Raw genomic sequence first — 15,516 nt, 5'->3', positions numbered from 1 at the left:
CCCTGAGTGCATTGGAGCACCAACGCGACCTCGTGGAGCAAGCGACTGCATCACAAGGCTGAGGCGGGACTGCGAGGACCAGCGTGCAGCGCGGCGCTGATCGGCCGCAGCTGGTCCTCTTCCCGCCCCCCCACCAATATAGTCATCACGGGGTGTGTGCAGCATTGGAATCCTCACTGAGCTGACCTGCAGTGAGTGCCGCTTTGTTCTCCCTCTCACCGTCCTGCTTGCTGAGCCTACGCCTCGCGGCCCCCGCTCCGCGGATGCCGCTCGCAGGCTAAGGGTTTTGCCAAAACTTCTGTTCCTGGACCCCCCTGAGTGCATTGGAGCACCAACGCGACCTCGTGGAGCAAGCGACTGCATCACAAGGCTGAGGCGGGACTGCGAGGACCAGCGTGCAGCGCGGCGCTGATCGGCCGCAGCTGGTCCTCTTCCCGCCCCTCCACCTGACCTTCTTATTTAATCTGTGGTAGCAACGCGCACGCGGGACGCGCACGGGGCTCAGACAGGGGCGAAGACCGGGCAAAGAGCGGGCCGTTTAAGGCCGTTCAAGGACGGCTGAGGACGGCCCAGGCCCTGAACCCCTGCCTTTTCGCCCTTAATCATCATTTAACGTCTAAGGTAGGCGGAACTGTGTCCTGTATTTGCGTATAACAACATCAGCGGCCGCCTTCCAGCTATTACACCATTCTCTATTGACCCTGTGTTACAGATGTCGGCCATGCGCAATAGAACTAGAAGTTGTGCGAAAAAAGCTACGGTGGTAGCACAGGTGACTGGACCTATAGATCTCTTTATTTCCCGTGTAAATGAGACTATTGACCAAAGCATTGTTTTACTGGAAAAAAGAGTCTCCATGGATCTTGCAAATGCTAAGCGCTCATCCTTGGGTCCTCTTGCAAATGCGAAATCACCCGCTTTGCAGTCTTCGAATAATTGTTCCCTTCCCCTAACTATGCCCACTAATAGTGCTCCGACTGTACCAAATACTGTTGATTTATCGGTTGCCCCATCAGACTCAGACCCGTCTTATGTTGATTTGGAGGTTACACCAGATCTAGAAGCCTGTCGGTCACCTGGCAAAGCGGCGCCGAGTCTGAGCGGGTTTAACGATGTGGAAACAGCTCCTGTACCTATAGTTCCTCGGGGAAGGGTTACCAATCTCCCAAAGGCTATATCTAAGAGTAAAAACAAAGTAAAAGTAACAGTTAGGAATCATAATCTGATTTCCCCTACTCCACAAAAGACATCAGGTATTCCTTGCTGGGTGCAAAACATGGTAACAGATTTAAAACTGGACCTGGAAGCCACAATAGCAGCACAAATCAAGCCTTTAATCTCCAAACTGGACAGGCTTACGTCTTTAATACATTCGAAATGGCCACACAAAACGAATGGGCAAGGGCCTGATCAGCCACAAGGGATTATAGAAGCAGCCCCTAAATGTTCATCATGTATCCAGCCCCCTAAAGATGTATTAAACAACGTTCAAGTAACTGTAGCCCCCGGGAACCCAGTTATATCTCATCTGTCGCAAACAGGGAATAATTCTGTTCAATCCACAACTATACCCACTCCGAAGGTGGTGGGTCCTATTCTGACTCACCAACACTCTGTTGTTGGTAATAATACCACCACTATTCAAGTAAAAGATGTTGTAGGGAAATCTAATACCCCTTTAGTACCTCTTTCTACGAACAAACCTGAAGGTCCTAAGCCAAAGCAGGCACGTTTTAGGTCAATTAATCTACCACCAGAGGTTTCCCCTTTTGTGGTTGTGTTGACAGCAGCCCCCCCGTTGAAGGAGGGAGTAAAAGAAACTTTCGTTGAGCTAAGAAATAAATGCGCTCAATGGCTTCACTTACATAAACCTCTACCTAACAATATGAACGGTGAAATTCTTACTGTGCGTAGAGGGGACTGGGTGGGCAGAAGCAAGAAAACAATAGTAGGGGATGTAATTACAGTTAATTTTAGGGATATAGGGGCAGCTAGCTATATATGTAATGCACCCAACAGTGGTCCTGCGACTCAAATTAACCCACTTCCTTTGTCTTATTTTTTACCGATGCCTTCAAGACCAAACCCTCCTTGTCCCACTTTCCAAAGTAATAGAGGATCTGTGTATCCCCCGCAACATGCTACTAAACCCTGGCAGCAACCACTACACCCTTCCTCTTTTTTTCCACATTATGTTAATTTTCAGCAGCAGCCATTACATGCTCCATCTTTTCCCCTGCACCATGTTAATCCTCAATGGCAACATCCCCCCCATTTTCCACCACCCCTATTCCAGTCTGCCCATCAGTGGCAGCAACCCTTTCAGCCACTACAATCAGTTAAACCCCAGTGGCAACAAACATGGCAGGACTTGCCCCCTTCCCAAGATCCCTTGTACTCACAACTTGCCCATCCTAACAGATATGCTGTGTTAGACGAGGTAGATTGACTCAGCTCTACTGAAGCTTTGGATTTAAACATCTCTATGTCTTATTTAGATATGGCGAGTGCTTCTCCACTTACATCTTTAGCTGCACTTCCCGAACCCCCTATGGTGTCATCGCTAATACCCCCCCCCCGCGTATAGAAAATAGGGATAGCCTTGATGCATGTACAGCTACTGTTACCCCCAGACTAAGCCCAGATATCATCTCTCGGGAAGATGGTCCTACTCTATTACGAGCAATTCAGCCAGAGTCGTCTGTTGTTGGCGATTCTGGTAAACCAGCAGGACTCTCTCTTGTTTCCTGGAACATTGCTGGCCTTGCCAGCAAACTAGGTACACCCTTCTGGACCAATTTTTTGGGGGAGGGATTGGACCTAATTTTGTTGCAGGAAACTTGGTGTCTGGACCCCATTAACATCGAAGGGTATGCATCTTACTGTCTTAGAGCCACCAAATCTAGCTCGGGTAGGGCTAAGGGGGGCCTTTTGTTGCTTTTATCTACCAAGCTGTGTGATTGTATGGTTAAATACAGCACGACAGTTGGGACCCATAGCCAAGTTATAAGGGTGGAGTGCAGGAAGAATATTGACTTAGTTGTAGTAAATTTCTACAACAATATCTTTGATGCTACCAGAGGGGATATTCTACCGCCTCTAGAAAGGGAAATTGCCAAGGCCCTTGGTATTTCGAAAAGAAAGGCAGAGGTTGTCTGGGCAGGGGATTTTAACCTGCAGCCCTGCCATTTGTCTAATGGGAACATCTGCGGCTTTGGTGCACCAACGAGTAGTCATTGGGGGGGTTTGGGTGTGAGGGAGGATTCTCCTCACTTCCAACATTGCAGTTATGATTCCACATTAAACAATATGCTAGTCACACTAGACATGACCCTGTTAAACTGTAACATAAACAACCAGGCAATAATATGCCCTACATTTACAGGCAGAGATGCAGGATCATTTATAGATCATATTCTGTTGTCTAGCAGTGGAGACTTTACTGATCTGTATGTAAATGAAGAAAGTCTCAGTGACCATAACAGCCTTCGTGTTACCCTCCTGGGGCATGGTACCTCGACAGTTTCAGGCGGAAAATGTTCAACTGACTTAGTACCTATTAGACCGAAGGGTCTAAGGATTAAATGGACTGGATTGAATTCTAAGGTTAAGCAGAAGGAGGTTCTTACTAGCTGTAAGAACCAAATTAGTTTCTGTTTGGATGATGACTGTGACTCAGGCTGCCTATTAGCTCACTTTGTCTCCATGAACAGTATTATTGATGGTATTTTTACTAAGGCCCCGTCATCCAATAGTGGCCCGAAGCAGGGGTGGTTCGATAAGACCTGTATAGTCGCCCTCCGTGATTTAAAGAATGCTTTAGGCACCAAACCACGCGATAAGACGGATATACAATATTTTAGGGCTAGATATAAAATAGCAATTAATACTAGGAAAAGGGTATTACAGATTGAGGCGTGGGATAAGTTGAAGGAAGCAGCCGAGACCAAAAACTGCAAACTGTATTGGGAAACAATTAACAGCCCGTTTCTCAATAAAGAAGATGTTCCAGAATTAACATCTTATGTGGCATGTAGCGATTGGGTCAGTCATTTTTCCAAAATTTTCAATCCAGAAGGGTTATCACCTGAGTCACTGTCATCTGAGTCTACCCCATGGCTACCCCTCCCGTTGGGAATAACATTAGAAGAAAGCCACGAAGCAATTTCTTTAAGCAAAGGAGGCAAGGCCCCTGGCCCCGATGGGGTCCCGCTGGATTTATACAAAGATGAACCAGCTTTATGGGCTCCCATCCTGGCGAGGATATTTAATTGCGCGGCAGAAACTAATTTTCCGTCTACTTGGGGTCAATCGGTTATTATTCCTCTACATAAGAAAGGTGATAAATCAGAGGCCTCTAACTACCGTCCAATTTCATTTTTGGACGCCTCTGTAAAGGTGATGAGTAGGATTTTGCTCAAGAGGCTGGAAGACTGGGCAACTGATTTTAACATCTTAACTAGAGTCCAATATGGCTTTCGGAAAGGCCTGGGCACATTGGATCAATGTGTAAATTTGGACCTTTTAATTAACAAATATACTGTGGCTAAAAATGGCAACCTCTTTTTATGTTTTGCTGATTTGAGCAGCGCTTTTGATTTGGTTAACCACACCATTCTTTGGGAGGTTTTGCTTGATGCAGGGGCTCCGAGGGAAATAGTTCATTTTTTAGCTAGACTTTACGAAAAACTCTCTTGTAAGGTCCGCTATGGCACCCTTGGCGAATGTACCCCGTTTTTCAAAGTATCTCGGGGCATACGCCAGGGATGTGTTTTGGCCCCGCTTTTATTTTCCCTCTTTATCAATGACGTCGACCGTTCCTTGGTTGACATCCCAGCAGATGCCCCCCTGATTGGTGGTAAAACTGTTCCGCTGTTACTTTACGCGGACGACGCTGTTCTTTTATCCCGAACACAGATGGGCCTTCAGTGCCTAATTGATAATTTTATGCAGTTTATTCAAGTTAGGCGGCTCCGCGTGAACAAAACCAAGACGTATGTTATGTCATGCGGTCGGGCAGCTAAGCAGGTAAAGCATACCTTTTTCCTGGATAAGGAAAAGTTGACTCCTGTCAAGTCCTTTTGTTACCTAGGAATTACATACAACAATAGCGGGTCTTGGACCTCGGAATTTGATTCTATCAGACTAAAAATGCTGCGGTCTACTAGCAGTATTTTTCGTTTTGCCTCTAAACTTGGCTCACGAAGCATTTTAGACATGATGAACATATACAATGTTTGTTGTGTCTCCTCTGCACTGTATGGGGCAGGTGTATGGGGCCATAGTGAGGGTATATCCCTGCAGAAGGATGAAAATAAGTTTTTAAGGAGGTTGTTATGTGTTCCCCCTTCTGCCTCCATTCAGCTGATCCATGAAGAAGTCGGGATCGAGTTCATTTCTGACTTAGCAGCAGTCCGGCCACTTTTATTGTGGCGTTCTATTTGGGCTAAGCCAGAGACTCGATTTACTCAGGATATTATTCTTGATTGTATAGGCTTGGACCACTCTTCACGCATACAGTGGCTGAGATACATTCACCGTTGGTATCTCCTTCTTTTTAATATTGATGTGTTCCGTGAGCCTGAAGAGGTTGTTTCTATCTCAAAAAAAGAAATTAAGACAACGTTTCTAAACTTCCGAAAGGCAGAGCGAGATAAAATTTCTGGCAACCTTAATACCGTGAAATTTTATAAAGATTTAAATTTAACCCCGGGGTTCCAATCCTATCTTGTGTATGTGACCCGTCCCTCTCACCAGTATGTTTTAACACGTGTCAGATTGGGTATTGTTCACCATCTGGTTGCATTTCCAAACACAAGAACCAGTTCAGATATACCCTGTCCGTGTGACAGTATTTCTCGGCAGAGTAGTTGCCACTTTTTACTTTTCTGTAAATTTTTTCATTTTCTCAGGTTAAAATACCTTAAGCCAATTTTTATTAAATATAATACCCGTACTACAGAAACAGCACTGATACTTTTATCCTCATTAGAGAACGAGGAGATCTGCTTTTTTCTAGCTACTTTTATTCTGAAGTGTACAGCTGCCAGGAAATGTATTGTACTATAATAATTTTATACTTACCTGTCTGTACCTATGTTATACAGCTGCCAGGAATTGTATTATGTTGCTATTACTGTTTACATTCCTGTCTGTATATATATGCCTTCAAGTTTTATACCAATTTCTGTAATTAAGGTATTATTCTTATTTTGTTGATGTCCACAGTATACTATGATTATTTAAAAATTTTGATGTACAGCTGCCAGGAAAGGCCTATTGAGTAAGCCCTACTGATCTCCTGTCTGTTCATTTATGAATGTCTTGCATTTTATAATAGTACGTTGACTTAAAATGGCAAGATTACTTATTAATTGTTGCACTCCAGCCTTTTGCACATCGTCTTACCACCCTTTCTTATAAGTGTTCATATGGTGATTTTAAATATTTTAACTATGTATCTTTGCTTGTATGATTTGTATGTACAAATCGAATAAAAGCTTTTGAATTGAACTGGAACCTTAAACAATAATTCTTATGGGGTCTTCGCTTTAAACTCACCACATAACCTTCAACATTATATGGCTAAGGTACTGATGACTATGATTTAACATAAATAAACATAGTTTCACTCTTTTTAATTTTATTTAGTTATGCGATTTATTGCGATGACAGATATGTATTCGTAGTCAAGCAAAATTGCATGATGTTAAAACTACCTAAGGCATTAGAAGTTCTCAAGACTAATAAAGGTCTCTGCAATACGAATGGTATTTGAAAATCAATAACCACGTTTAAATAAAAGAAGTGGAGCCCTAGACTAGCACAAAAATATAAACACATGTTTATGCTCCTAGAATTACGGTGCAAGTGACCTTGATTTTTCATTGTCCTCGAGATGTTTATGACCCTCTCCATTCAAAAGTCATGTAGTGGAACATAATGGAGCAAACCTCTTTCAATAATATAGGTTTGCTCAGCACTATCCAGTTCTTCTTTGGAAGCCTTATAAAGCCAGAAAGATGACTCAGCAAATAAACACATGCTGATGCCATTCCTTGTGTATGCAAATCTCAAGTTTAAATCTTTGCATGGACAACTTAGTTTTACATCCTTAAATAATGTGTAAAATGGCATACCATTTAAATGGGCAATGGTACCCCGTGTTTTTGAAGCATTCAGAAATGGCAGACGTGTGATATGAAGCTTTACATAAAGCAAGTTATTATTTATATTCCATTTAAATAGAGGTAGCTTTAGCATTGAATATTAATAACGTTTTCTTTTACGACCAGGGACCACAGTACGACCAGCAGCGAGCCACACTCACTGAGTCACTTTTTTACATCTAAGATCTTGACAGGTATGGACACTCTTCTTCCTTGGTATTGATTCCTGAAAAGACAAAGGCAAATACATTTGATGATCCATAAGAAAATGTATCTTTAATAACAATCAGAAAAAAATGAGCAACTTTCCAAAATCACCCCTTGAGCTGAACGTAGGGAAAAATGCCTAGAAATTGTTTGTTTTGGTCAAACCACAGAGGTAGCTCACAGAGTCCACGTTGTTATAGATTTTCTTTTATAAATGAATCATCATCAATAACAATTCAGTTATGTTTAATTTTCCTCTATGGGGCTGAAATGTAGGCTGCTACCATTTCAAAGTTTCGGCTGCCCACAGGGATGCCCTTGAGTGGGTCAAATCATTAGTTAATGAAGTGAAAATATTTAGCAGTGTGCCAAAATATACAAATATTTCGCATTATGTTTCCGAGATCCACAACGTATCCAGATACACTAATGATAACACAGCCACAATATTTAATTTACATGGCAAATTTAACTAAAAGATCTCTGTGGTCCTCTTTTACAGCCAATCTTATAGTACCCAAGGTCAGAAGAACAAAGTGGGAAGGCAGACCTCTATAGCTTGTAAGGCTAGGCTATGGAACTCTATGCCGGTGGCTCTCCAGAAATAATCACACCTGCTTGCTTTTCGTAAAGCCTTAAAAACCTGGCTGTTCAACCAATAGTCTCTACTGAACAGAGTTTTCTGCCTCTCCGTTGTTCCAGGTTCTTTTCTATTTCTCATTTTCTCCCTCTCTTTCTTCTGCCTCCTTTCACCGAGTTTAGCACCTAGACGCCTTTGGGTAGAAGAGCGCTCTACAACTCTAGATTTCATTTAATTTCATTTCAATTTTCAGACCCAGTCCTGGCGTTCTGTTTTATATGACCTGACAATGCTTCTCGGGTTAGTGAAGGGAAAGATTCTTCAAGTTCCTTGCATTGTGTATAATTAGCTATTTAAAATAAGTAGCATGGCTCAAGGTCACCAGATTAAGGAGTGTTTCCTCTCTAGCTTGATAGGTCTGGTCTGGAGACAGCTTTAGCTGGCTTTATCCAATACCTAATATGATTAAGTCAGAGAAGGGGACCTTAAAGACCCACCTTCCATCCCTTGGCCATTGGTGATGTCATCCAATATTCAGAAGTGATTGGTTATTAGAGTTGTCATACATGAGATATGAGCTCTGTTTGTAAGTATTTATTGGTGCATTGGACCCATGAGTCTACAATTCAAGGATAATTTAGCTGTCGCCCTGCCTCCCAAGAGTGGCCTGCATTTTGCATCTATATTTTCAATGGATTAATTGATTGTTGTGGCTAAAAAAGATCATTAAGTCCAGGTATCTTACTACTGATAATTCAACAGTTTTTTTTACATCTGAGCTCCATTCCCAATCCCACTTTGGATCTCCAAATAAATAGTTTGCTATAGGAACCATAAAACAGCAGAACAGTGGCTAAGCATTTAACACTGCTGCTAAGTGAGTCAAGTTAATTGCCCTATGAGGTGGGTTCAGCTATACATATCATTGGTTATAGCGTTGCTTCCAAGAATAGAGGTCTGATAGAAAGAATACTATTATCATTGCATTCATATTTATTAACCCGTAGTTTGATATCCATGAGGGGCCACTTGAAGGCCTTGGTACAAGCTTACAAGAGAGTTATTTACCCAGTAGCTAGAGGTCTAGCTTCGACTGCTCAGTACTACACATCAAGGCTACCTCCTACTATTTAACGGGTGCTGGGAGGCAAGTTTACTATCCGTTACTGCTCTAATGACCCACTGAATTGTTCGGCTGAGAAGCCCCTTAATGGTGCTAACTAGCAGAGTGCTCTGATCCTCTAAACATTTGACCACGCAGGGGTAGGGTGGCAAGCAGAAGAAGGTGCAAAGAAGAATTGTTGTGCATTGTGAGTAAGTGCCTTCTGTGAATACCAAAATGAGTAAGTGCCTTCAGTGAATACCAAAATGAGTAGGTGCCTTCTGTGAATACCAACATGGTAGTAAGTTTAGGATTTTGTCTTAAGTTAGTTCTGTGAATCGGGCCCGGTGACTCTTGACATACATTCGCTTGCGTGACCATGCAGGATAACATTCTTTGAATCTGCATTGTTAATATTACCACTTCCCATGCACACTATCACAACACCTTGAACATTCACTACAAGGGATAAAGTTAATTGGGCAAATGGTATTGATGTTATTGTCCAGTGGGAGACAACACTATCCAACTAGCATAAACAACGGTGGCCTGACAGGGGTTATGACATGGCCACATGAGTGCCCCTGCTATATATACAGAACCACTAACATGTTTAGGCAGAGGTGCACTCAGTTGACACTGCAAGGCCACTGCATGTCAGAATTCCAGCTTAGCTGATTCCTGTATACCAACATGAGGGATGTCCAGCACTATACAAATCAGGCAGTCTGTTGAAATTTACCCACAGGTATAGGGTAGTTAGACCACCCAACCATGGACTTGGCAGATCACACACCATAGGCAAGACCAGGTTAGGGAGCGCAAGGCAGGAAAACAATATACCTAGTACTTATATGTGAGCATATGCTTACTATCTTAGCACAATGTTGGAAATGTTCATCTTTTCACTATTCTTGTAACGCTAATTACTCTAATCTTTTTCATTCTATTGATTTTCACAGCACATGTATTTTATATAAGAATCACAATGCTCCAACAAATACCGAAACGCCTCGCTGAGTATTTCTTGAGTATTTTTGGGGTATGCATGAGAGCCCAAACAAATGTGTTCTAGATCTGCTAAAACAATCTCCTTGGGGATCTAGGTTGTCATGTTCTGACTATCCGTGAGTGATGCACTCCGCTCCATTCGTGGTGTTTGCAGAGTTTTCCACTGAGCGGAGTTTTTGCCTCGCTCGTGCTCGCCAATGTTAAGTTGTCAAACCAACGTTATACCACCTTCAAGCTAGATTTCTCAAGGCAGGCGGTCGAGACTGCTCGCAATGAGAAACCAACTGTTTGCATTGAGGGATCTGCTGCTCCAGTAGAAAATCTACTTGAGCGGCAGAAAGAAGCAGCGCCCTCTTGCACTGCTCATGGTGCAAGCGCAGGACAAACACGAGGCACTAAAAATCTGCGCAACCTAGCGCACTTGCAGAACTCCCCTTAGCATTGCAAAGTTTTTTGGTTGATGGCGGGTCCTGCCATGCAGATTAATATGTTCCCGTTGGGCTGGCAGTGTCCTATCGGTGGAGTAGTGAGTGGCAATCATTGTGGTGGGAAGACAGATAATTGACAAATATTTTTTATGTAAAACACCTATATGTTGTGCATTTGTACATATGTGTATGTTGATTATATGTAGTGAGTATATTTTGTACATTCTCCTTCACACTCCACCAACATACACACACCATGCAATGTATACCAGCACACACGACAAACACCTACCTTTGACACCATCAAATCAAGGTGCCGGTCCGTTGCGGACAAGGTGCAACAGGACAGGGAGGAACTGGATGATGTAAAAAGGTGAATTTTCACCCCTTTTCCTCCTATTCCGCCAACTTGAAGTAGGAGGGATTCCCACCAGAATTCCTTCAGAAAGAGGCCACATACAAATCTCAATGGTGGGAATCCTGGCTGGGTTCTGCAGCCGCCTGCTGCAATCCAAAATGCCATAGGGTTGGGGGGTGAAGTCCTGGCGGAGTTAGCCGGACCACAGCAGTTTTTACTTCAATTGCCAGTTAGCATCTAAATCGGGCGGGCGGGCGGACCACCAGGCAGGCAAGTGGGAAGATTACCAAAAATGTGGCTGCAGGACCAGTCCTACTAAGATCTAAAACAGGCCCTTAGTCTTTTGTATCGAAACAGATCAATATGGGTATGAAAGGTTATAATGTACCAGCAATTTTCTTCGAGTTCCAACTGATGATAACCTTTATGTAAATCAAGGTGAGAGAAGATCTTTGCAACATTTAATTGCACCCATCATGTCAGCAATGTGTGGATCCAAATGCTGTTCTCATTCAACTGCTTTGTTTGCCTGAGGCATTTCAATGATTATGCAAACAGCTCCTTCTCTGACCTTTTTAGGTACTACTACTATGGGAGAAACCCATGGCATTGGACCAGTAGAACGCTCAATAATATCATGCCTAATTAATGATTCAGGTTATTTTTTAACTGCGTCTGGTAAATGAAAAGCAATTTGTATATGTCTTTGAGCAACAGGACAGACGTCCTCATTAATATGCAACTTTACTTTCATAGTCTTAAGCTTTCCCAACTGACTTACTATTTCATGTTCATCATTCATGCTGTAATTCACAGAAATCAGTTCCATATCAACAGCTGTGCTAAAACTGAGTAGACAGGCACTTGATGCTGTGCCCTCAGACACATAGATGGGTGTTTGCACCTTCATTTTCTTGTCTCTCATTGATGCTACAAATGAACCTTGCCTCTTTAACTGCATCAATGCAGCCCATGTATACGCTTTGGCTTTCAGTGGTGTATGTTGCAGCAATGAAGATAAGTCGCATTTCTCCTCAGGCATCTTTATTGTTGCACCACTGTCAATAATAAAATGTATTGAATAACCATTTACTTTCAGTGTAATCTTTAGGCAATGTTTGAACGACTTTCATGCTGTGGCCTGTCGATCATTCTTTGACTGACTTTTTCTTCACAGGCAGCCAAACCATACACATGCTTTTCTGAGGTAAACATCACCATGGCGCAATCATTTTCATCACTTTCACTTGATGCCGATACAGAAGAACTGTTTGACAATAATTTAGATGACGATTGACTTTATTCGGTGTCCATTTGTCAACTGAAGTCACCGCTTGTTCATGTGGGCGGTGCGTCAAATGTTGCATCTGGTACGTTCTGGTGGCCATTTTGCCTTCACGCCATGATGTACCTAATGTTTCCTTTGCAAACTGTCACAAAATGCTTCTCCTTTCCACAGTCTTTACATATCTGTCCAAGAACGGGACATTTATCTTCATGTGGAAACAAAAATCCACATCTAAAGCACAACTTCTTTTTACGTGTAGACATCACTTTGCATCGTTCAGTCTTTTGTTTTGGTTTACTTTTCACACTCATGATGAAATCATTCTGGGCACTTGTCTATCAGCATGCTCTTCAACGTTGCTGACTTATCTATTTAGCTTACACTGGGTTTCACACTTTGGACTGCCTACCTGGCGAATTATTCTGTTACGCTGTGGTGATTCAACTTTTCACGCTTGGTATTTGGGACTTCTTTCAGTTTTTACGCTTTCTCTGTGTTACACGGTTCGGTAACTTTGAGAAGTAACTTTTAACCTTTGTTAATGTTATAATTTTGTGGTTTTGCCATAAGTGTTGGTATTGCAAACCTAAACTTAGGTTATTGTAATTACTTGCAGCCCTGAAGAAGTCTAATTGTCAAACAAAGACTTGACGAAACACGTGTTGGCTGTATTGCTGTTCAAGAATTTCCATTGAATTTGATGACCGAATAAAAGAAGGGATCTGAAGAAGCTTACTTACTTTGTGAATTTCAAAGTGGACTTGATTTGAGTGCTTGGTGAATTTATGTACTGTTGCTAGCCATCCTTTGGCTATTATAAGAGTCTTGGTGACAGACTCTTGTTCACTTTGAGCACCTTCCTACATGTTGATTTGATTGACTTATACACGCTGTGCGCTCCATGTAAACTGTCACCTTGTCTGTGTAGGATGTGCAATATATTTCTTTGTTTTCGAAAGTGGCATGCAACGATTTGAGTGTTCAATAGGCTTTCTCATCAGGGTATTTACCCCCAGAGAAGTGGGCAGATGGTCCTCTGGTGCAGCATGTAGGTTGTTTTACCGATCCCATGAAGAAGAATTGGGAATCTCTACTTCCAGGGCAACAGGTACTTTTTATTAGAAATAGTGAGGTGAGCACCAACAATGACACAGAGCACACACACTTCAACCCATTCACTCAAAGTGCACACACTTACACTCACCCATCCACAAGCACACTCACTCAGACCTTTCCATTCACAAAAGTGCATACTGACTCACATTCAACTATCCCTATTCACTTGCACAGATACATAATCTAATACACCGTGTATTAGCACATACATGCACACACTTGCAACTCCCATTCACAAATTTGCAGATATACATACATTTAAACATACATGCATGCTCCCAAACATTCAAAAAGCATTTATTGAGTCATGGTGGTGATTGCAGGACTAGCGAGTTGTGAGGGAGAAGCACAAAGGCACAGGAAGGAGCTGAGGGCTTTGGACAGGGATGTGAAAAACAGAACATCCTGTTGATTCCTCTCATTGGTTAAGCTTTTCATGGGTCTTTCAATAAGAGGCGGACCTACCCTAACTTGCCATATGATCCAGTGGGTTTAGTGAGACTGGCTGATCCCACTCTACTCTGTAATGAGGTGTAAAAGATAGACAGTCATACTTGGGCACTACAGGGCTAAAACCTGAAGCACCTAGGGCTGACTCTATTAGTTATGACCCACCCGTCATGAAGTGGAGGACCTCACAGGGCTTTGCCCAGTGGATGAGGTCATTGCCCTCAGGGCTGTGAGATCTTCAACCCAACAAACCTTGGTCCAGGCTGTCAGATGCCTGTGTACTACTGCTTGTAAGGCACCTAGTTACCTAACCCTGATATGGTGTGTGACTGTCAGGTTGACCTTTTGTCAGCCTGACAGACACTTATCATGCTTTGAAAAAGAGAAGGGAAAAGAACCCCTGCACCAAAAATGATATCCTGCAACTGTCTTTTTACATCCGCTAAGTTTGCATACAACACTGCAACTCATTCTGCAACAGGATTTACTCAATTTTTGCCATGTGTGGCAAGTATCTCCATGCGTTATGGTTTGGATTAATCGGTGACCAACCTGTCCCTGCTACCACTAGCCTTTTTCGAAATTAAGCTATGTTCATAGTTCCTTAACAAATAATCTGCTTTAGCTTAGACTGTATGCAAGAATTTGTTAACAAGTGAAGGAAGTCTCTTGATTATCTGCAAGTGCAAAAGGTCTAGTTGTCTTCCCATTTTTGTCATTCATGGAAAAACCTAGAAGGTTGGCTCCTCATTCTTCGGCAACTTTCTAATCTTGATGATCATACACTCTAGTATTGTGATGTTACATCAGCCACCTACATGGAAAATCCACCCTGTTGTTGATGTTTATGAGATAAAACTTGTAAATGCTATTTTGTTTCTTAATCTGTCCAGGCACCCTCCTTCTCTCACTTTGTGACTGGTCAGGAACTACTAAAATGTGTGCTTTTCGAGTCTGACATGGTTACCTTTTTCTTGATGCATTGGAAAAGGAAAGTGCTTATGATGATTCCTGGAACACCACAGTGAAAGTTCATGCTCCTTACGTCTTTTGTTGTTTTTTGCTTTCTGGTTTATGAACATAACAGGATTCCCTGGTCCATGCCATTTGTGGAGTTCTGGTGGATTTTTTGATCTTCTACAGTGGGGAGGATATATCGCTGAACTATCTTGCTGGGCGCATCGCTGCTGGTTCACTCACTCTCACAACAGTGCTCAAGGCCATTTCTGAGGCTAAGTCACAGGTTATGTGGTTTTAATGTAGACAAGTTGGTTTTAGTGTTGGGAACAGCCAGACATTGTGTGGTGCTATTTTCTGAGCTAAAGTGACTGCCTATAGCTGCACTGCTTCCTACAGAAGTCCACTCCACACAGAGCTACTGAGTTTACTGACTGCAATTAATATGCATAAAGAATCATCTTAATAGCCGCTCCCTCACCTCAAAAGGGTACAAAAAAACAATGCCACTTACCAAGAAGATACAGCAGTGAATGTTAATGATCCTTAGGCAGTCAGTCCCACACAGGGAGGACACCTTCTATCGGAGCAAATATGAATATCGGAGCAATCTCAATCAGAAAAGCATTAGCACAAAGTTCCCTTTAAAGTATAGATCCTTCTAATTTAAGATAAATGATAAATGTTTCATGGTCAACATGGTCTATATACAAGGGCTGCTATGACATTTTTCTGTGGATGAAGCGGTCAATGATTCATCTTTGTCTGTTTTCTGTGAAAAGGAGGAAAATAACCAGTTCCCCTATGTGTCCCTCCTGGCACTCTTCTTTTACATGCTTTTACATGCCCA

The sequence above is a fragment of the Lissotriton vulgaris genome, chromosome 2_1 (assembly GCF_964263255.1).
Source record: "Lissotriton vulgaris chromosome 2_1, aLisVul1.2, whole genome shotgun sequence".
In the NCBI taxonomy this organism is placed as follows: domain Eukaryota; kingdom Metazoa; phylum Chordata; class Amphibia; order Caudata; family Salamandridae; genus Lissotriton; species Lissotriton vulgaris.
This window is presented reverse-complemented; position numbering follows the sequence as displayed.